Below are 6417 nucleotides of genomic sequence, written 5' to 3' on the forward strand. Positions count from 1 at the left end.
GGTCTGGGCGATCTCCACCCCCGAGTGCTGAGGGAACTGGCTGCGGTCATTGCGGGACCCCTGGCACAGCTGTACGAGCACTCGGGGGGCTCTGGTGTGGGGCCGGAGGACTGGAAGAGGCCAACGTGGTCCCCGTCTTCAAAAAGGGGAGGAAGGAGGACCCGGGGAACTACAGGCCAGTTAGTCTTACCCCGATCCTGGGGAAGCTTCTTGAGAGAGTTATCCTGGCGCACGTTCACAAGGGGTCAGCAGGGGAGATGATGCTTAGGGGCAACCAGCACGGATGCATTACCGGCAGGTCCTGTCAGACCAACCTGGTGGCCTCTACGACCAGGTCACCAAACCCTCAGACGCAGGGGGAGCAGTGGACATCGTCTTCCTGGACTTTCAGAGGCCTTCGGCATGGTCTCTCACCCCGTTCTCATTAAGAAACTGGGGGCTGTAGTGTACACCCCCACACAGTCAAATGGGTCGCCAACCGGCTGGAGGGCCGCACCCAGAGGGTGGTGGCGGAGGGGTCCTTCTCAACCTGGAGGGACGTGGGCAGTGGGGTCCCCCAGGGCTCGGTCCTCGGGCCCGCATTGTTCAACATCTTCATCAGCGACTTGGACGAGGGGGTAAAAAGCACCTGTTCAAATTTGCTGATGACACTAAGATGTGGGGGGATGTGGGCACATGGGAAGGGAGGAATAGGCTGCAATCGCACCGAGACAGGTTACAAGGATGGGCGGATGAGAATAGGATGGGATCCAACACTGCATCTCGAGCAGGTCCAGGGAGGTGATCCTCCCCCTCGATGCGGCGCTGGTCAGGCCACAGCTGGAGGACTGTGTCCGGCTCTGGGCGCCACGCTTCAGGAGGGATGTGGACAGCATGGAGAGGGTCCAGAGGAGGCCACTTGCATGGTCGGGGGCAGCAGGGCAGACCCTACGAGGAGAGGCGACGGGACCTGAACCACAGACGAAGGCTGAGGGGGATCTAGTGGCCTGTTATAAACTAGTCAGGGGGGACCAGCACGCATTGGGGGAGTCCCTGTTCCCCCGTGTGCTGCCAGGAGTGACCAGGAATAAGGTCACAAGCTGGCAGAGAGTAGGTTTAGGTTAGATATCAGGAGGCGCGACTTCACCGTCAGGGGGGCTAGGATCTGAGACCGACTTCCAAGAAAAGTGGTGCTGGCTCCTCCCCTGGGGGGCTTTAAGACAAGGCTGGACAATCACCTTGCCGGGGTCGTTTGACCCCAGTACGCTTTCCTGCCATGGCAGGGGGTCGGACTCGATGATCTGCGCAGGTCTCTTCTGACCCGATCAACTATGAAACTATGAGTTTTTTCTGAACAGCCAACCAGGGTCCCAAGAAGGTGAAGCACTTAGACTCTGCCCCTGCATTTTGCTGCAGGACTTGGGAGTGCAGCGTGGGGCTGGCTTCCACCTCCTGTGCCCACTGGTTGCTTGCAGGATGGGGCCAGGCTCTGGCTAAGCTGGCACGTGGTGCCCAGGGAAACGAGATCCTGACTATGGCCAGGCCTCCAGGCCCTCAGACACGTCACGGATGCTGCTAGTAAGGATTCCCTTGTCATTGCCCTACAGCTCGGTGTCTCTATGGGGGTCCTGCAGGCTGGCTGCAAGCAACGCATCCACCTGGGGAGCAGAAGCGGCTTTCCCCAGCCTGTGCCCTGCTTCCTTCCACACAGACCATGGGGAGGCCCCTTAGGCAGGGTAAACCAAACCCCTCGGAGCAAGGGCTAAATTTTTTATGTCCAAATATTCTTCCAGCCAGTGCCGCGTGCCCTGATCCCTTCTGAGAGCTCATCCTGCAGAAGGTGCTTTTTTTTTCCCCAGCTCAGGATGCCGTTCGCAGCCAAGCTGGGACAATAAAGCCACGGGGTCAGTTGCTCTGGCAAAACAAAAGCTTTTCCCCAGGCGTCGCAGGCCGGCGGAAAAGCCGTGTGCGGTGGTCAGAGGGGAAGTGGGGTGCTGACCTGAAGAAAGGTCCAGGCCGGAAAAGCCTGAGCTTAGAGCTCCAGGAAGTTTTCTGTGTTTGTGTAAACGCCGCCAGGCCCCGCTCCAGCCACACAAAGGTTTTATTATTCCTGTCCTATCAAATCATGTACGTTCCTCCTTGCCAGTCCTACCGCCCAACTCTTACTTCCCAGCACCTTTGGTAAAAAAAAATAATAATAATCCAGCCCCCGGCTGGTCTCAGAGGCCTGTGCCCCTCGCTGCCTGAAAGCCTCAGGTCCTTTAATATCAAATGCATGGCTGCTCCAAACCCCAGAATGGGTTTCTTCCCCTTCATATAAAGGGGCAGGGGAGGAAGAAGGGTACAGCCTGGTAAGGGCTGGCATGTAAGCGAGGTGAGTTGGACCGGCAGCAGCATTGTGTCCCCATTTGCATGACATCCGTTTCCTCCCTGTAGCGCGTGTCCTCTGTCCATCTCAGCATGCTGTACGACAGGGCCCAGCTTCACGATCCCTTTTACCGATGGGAAAGCCGAGGCATGCTTTGTCCTGGCTTTGGGTTGTCAGCAGAGCGATGACACCTGCTCCGAGCATGTATGGTCATATTGCTGGGGGACACGAAACAAGGAGTAAGGGTGTTCTGTGAATACTCACCGGATCCCGCTTGCTCTGCTCCAGTGCATTTGTTAAGCCCTGCTGCTTCCCCATTGCCTGGCAGGCTGCTCGGGTGGTTTGAGTCAGGACTGGGGCCCTGGATTCCCCACACCCCCCCTCCACACGCTTGGCCAGTGCACCAGGGAATGACCAGGTGCTCCGCAGCTAAAACAAACTGCTGAAGCAGGAGCTCGAGACCCAAGATGGGCCCATGGCAGGTCCATGGCCCCTGAGGCTCGGGCCTGGGCTGGGGACCTGTAGCAGACACTCAGCTGTGGCTTGTCCGTTGCGTGCATTTGTTAAGCCAGCCTTTTGTAGTGAACGAGCATCTTTCCAGGGCTCCCGTGGCTGCTACGGTCCCTGCATGCCTAAAGGGAGCCCAGGTGTTGCTCCTGTAGGAACAGCGGAGGTCATAAATGAGAGGTGTCTGCGGGTTCTGGGCAGTTTGTGTTGGGAAGAAACTGCTGATGGCGTGGAGCCGGTTAATGCACTGCAGCTCCTGATGGGCCTCGGGCAGCCCCTTCCTGGGTGTGAGGGGGGACGGGTGGGTTCAAGCTGTTTGCAAAGGTTTCCACTGTTATGCTGTTCTGGCCTTACCTGAAGGCCCCATTGCACTTTTCCCACGGTCAGGGGCACTAACCGAAATGAGTGGGTGCTTCTGCTGCCTCTGCTGGAAGAATAAAATCTACCATCATGGCACTGGAGAGCTGAGGGCTGCGTGACAGGGGCCAATGGCTAGCACTGACTGGGGGCTTTTCTTTCTCTGGGGAACCCCTGTGGCAGGAAGGAAAGGCTGGGAGGTCCCTCGCAGCAGGAGATCTGCAAGCCTGTCTCAGCGGGTCCCTCCACGGGTCCCAACCGGCTGCCTGCAGCCCCTGCTCTGAGCACCTGTGGCTCCCAAGCCCTCTGCTTCCTGGCTCCAGCCGTTTCCTTTTCTAGGCCTGGGAGCATGCATGTCCCACCCCGTCGCTTGGTGCTTGCCGGGTCGCTCTGACTTCTCCCTGCAGCTTCGAGACCCGTGGGTGGAAAGGCATCGGGGATAGCGCAGGGGCGATACAAGGACCCGCTCGCTATTCATGGCCTCCTGTGCAGGGCATGACCCCTTTCCTCGAGCTTGTGCACAGAAAGCCTCCAGCGGGTATGTAAGGGCCTGATGAGGAAAATAATGATTAGCACCAAGGTTCACAGGCTGTGTCTGGGAGGAGCTGCTTGTGTAGTAATGATCCTCTCCATGCTTCTGGGCTCTGCGGGGTCGGGCTGGGGCAGCCTTAGGAACGGAAATCCAGGCGGAGAAGCGATAATGAAGAGACGGGGGCACGGCTGCAAGCTGCGTGCAAAGCAGAGGCTGGGCTGTCGGCCTCCTCTGTGCCCTGAGAGAGGTTGAGCAGGGACAGACGGTTCCTTCTGCGAGCACTTAATTAGAAGCACTTTGCGCTGGCAGGCGCTTGGATGCTCCTGAGGTCCAGCCAGGAGGTTGTTGGTGGGTGGGAAGGGGGAAGCTTATGGAGGACTGAGGCTCCTGTCTCATCAGCCGCATGCCCGGAGGTGCAAGAGTGAGAGCAAACTCCGGAGAGCCCGTATCGACCCCTCCAACAAGCTGCACGGGCAACCCTAGGCCAGAGCCGGGTGCCCAGATACTGAGGGCTCTCATTGCCTTTGGCCGACGCTCAGCCCCTCTGTCCTGTCGCTGAACTCGGCATATTTAGTTCCACTGAGCCCGTGTATTGTCAACGCTTCACAGCCAAGACCAAAAGGCATCCAAGCCCTTTCGCAGGAGCCACACGTGGAGCTTGCTGCCAAGCCGAAGGGGAGGCCGTGGCTGGCGAGCGCTGGGGAAATAGCTCGGTTTGCAGCACAGCGAGCCTGCTCCAAGCGCCGGGTTGCTCTCGCTCCCTATAGGGTGGTGTTTAAAACCGAGCAGACAGTGCTTTGCCCTTCTCTAGCACCTGCTCCCTGCATGTGCTGAAGTGCTGTGCAAACATAAAGCATCACAATGCTTCTGCCAGGCAGAGGTAGCCATTCACAAAGGGAGACATGAGGATTCAGTGATTTGTCCAACATCCCGTGACTAGAAAAGGACCCAGGAGTCCTGACAGCTGGCCTCTGGATCCAAACCTTAAGTCCCTTCTGCACTTTGAAGTCAAAGGTTCACCCTCTTTAGAAATAACAACCCCCCCTTGGCTGCATGTGCCTGCACAACCTTCCTCTAAGGTGAAGGCACTTGGCTACAGACAGTGCTGAAATTTCATTGCAGCGAATGAGTTTTAATTAAGCTGTATGAGTACTTCCCTCTCTTCCTGGAGTGGTGGAACAAAAAGCACAGCTCAAAAGCACTGCACTTGCACGGAGGGGCATGAACCCCGCTGCCTCTGGCATTTTGCAGGAGCATACCCAGGGTACCTGGCTGTAGCTCAAACCTAGATACACAAACAGGTTTTTAAAAGTGAGTCTGGTTTGAAATCAGTTCAGGTAAGACTGGCCCCTGCCAGCCCATCTCATACACCTGAGATCAGTGTGCACAAGCCATCGGCCGCATAGCCTCTCTCCCTTCCCACCCCCTGTGCCAAATTCCCCAGAATTGTGCCTCTGGCTGGCTTGGGACCGAGCCCCCGGAGGGGATCGTGTCTCTGGGTACCTATCACCTCCAGAGATGCTCGGGGAGTTGCTGTGCATCACCAGCTGGGCCGGAAGCCAGCGGGAGAGTAGCGCTTTTCCTCCCAGCACTGGAGCCCTTGGTAGTTTCACGCCGATCCATCAGAGGACTGACTTTTATTGAGTGTCTCTGATCTGGGTATGCCGCACGCTGATCGAACACGACCAGCTTTTCTATTCCCTCTGCCCAGCCCCACCTTGCATTAACTCACTTGTATTGTATCACAAGCAGGTTAGCAGGAAGAAATACACTGTAAGCCATTACACCAGGGGAGTAGGTGTGAATGAACTGATTTAAGCCTTAGAAGAAAAGCAGGGGTGTCTCCATAGCAAGGCTGGGATTCACAAAGCAGGGCAGAGCAGCGCTAGTGAAAAAATACTCAAAACACATTTTTTTTTAATTAAATGGGAATTTCTGCAAGAAAAAGAAATCCAGTTATTGCCCCAAGAATATATCAGCTTGCCACAATGGGGAAAAATGGTTTGCAGTTGTCCTGAGGAACGCAGGAAATAGCTGTATTATTCTTTATCTAAAGAGTAAGACTGAGTTCACTGATGACTTGTATCACTGCCCACTTGCTATGGAGAGGCTAATTTCTTTCCTGAAAGAGGAGAGGAAGTGACGAAGGGACCAGGTATGAGTACGCTCGATGCATCAGAGCTGGCACGAGCGGACCGTCGAGAACATTGGAGAACGGACCGACGACTGGACCAGGAGCTATTAATGCCTCTTGGCCAAGCGGGGGTGTTAGGGGTGCAGGCGTCCACATTTCCTCTAGGACTGCAGCCTGCTGGATGCCCAGCACACATGAAGGCAGCGTGACTAGAAGCACAGACAAAACCATTGAGGTCTTACAGGACTGGGTCATATCCCGTGCTGGCTGCACATAGGGTCTTTCAGGTGAGGAAGAGAGGTTTTGCTACAAGCCTGCATTTTCCAGAGAAGGGCCCGTCCGATGCAGCAGAAACCAGCAAGCGAATGAGGCACACGCTAGGCTTTATGGTGACCTTTTATCACCATGTACCCACACAGGTATTTCAGCTGGTGCTGTCGGTAATGCCTGTCCCGGTGTCGGTGCCACTGCCTACGTAACTCCCAGGGGAGACCCCTCCAAGCGGACCTGCTGGAGGACACGCACGCAGCCCTGGTCTCA

Source organism: Crocodylus porosus, unplaced genomic scaffold, assembly GCF_001723895.1.
Source record: "Crocodylus porosus isolate Cpor-Errol unplaced genomic scaffold, CroPor_comp1, whole genome shotgun sequence".
Taxonomy (NCBI): Eukaryota; Metazoa; Chordata; order Crocodylia; family Crocodylidae; genus Crocodylus; species Crocodylus porosus.